We start from the raw sequence: 829 nt of genomic DNA on the forward strand, positions 1-829 counted from the left end.
CCTCCCCAGCCTTGGGCCCCCGGCTGTCGCACGCGGCACGAGCTGCACCTGAAAACTTGTGCAGCGGGGCTGCAGGGCCGAGCCCTTGGCAGCTGGCATGGGGCATGTGCAGGCAGGAGCCATGCTCTGCACAAGATGCCTCTGCCTGCCCCAAGGCCTGGCAACCAGCAGCCCCTGGGGGTCTGTCCCACCGTCTCCCTGACAGTCTCGGCTGCCCCTCGGGGCACAATAAAGATTTCCCGCATCCCAGTCGTGTCTCCCTCCCTCCTTGTCTCGAGTCCGGAGGAGCCCGGCGCGTGGCCGGGAGCTGGCCTTGGGCCAGTGCTGGTGCTGAGCTGCCCAGGCCAGGGGAGGGTGGGCGCTCTTGGCAGAGGGAGGGTGCAGGCTGGCGGTGGGGGAGAGGGAGCCTTTTGGTGGGGCTTGCGCTTGCGGTAGCTGGGGCAAGGGCAGAGGGCAGAGATCAGGATGGGCACTGGCCTTGCTATATGAAGTGATGAAACATAGTTTATTTTTTGTCATGACACTTGTGCTTCTGAAGGACTCCAGAGTCGTCTTCACTTCACAAGAGTGAATATTGCTCCAAGAGGAGGCAAAAGACCAAATGAAAACCAGAGAGGTTCTTGTGCAACACCACGGGGTTTTAATGTCAGAGAGAAGCACAGCGGTCAATTAGGGAAAATCCAGGCAATACGAGGGCGAACGTGAGAGGCGGGTGTCATGCTCCGGTACCAGAGCCCTCCTCAGCACCCAGGGGACAGCCAAGGTGACAAAGGGATGCGGGGGAAACCAAGGCTCAGCCATGCAGCCAGGGCACACGCTGGCAAGGGGC

This window comes from Egretta garzetta, unplaced genomic scaffold, assembly GCF_000687185.1.
Source record: "Egretta garzetta isolate BGI_Z169 unplaced genomic scaffold, ASM68718v1 scaffold701, whole genome shotgun sequence".
In the NCBI taxonomy this organism is placed as follows: domain Eukaryota; kingdom Metazoa; phylum Chordata; class Aves; order Pelecaniformes; family Ardeidae; genus Egretta; species Egretta garzetta.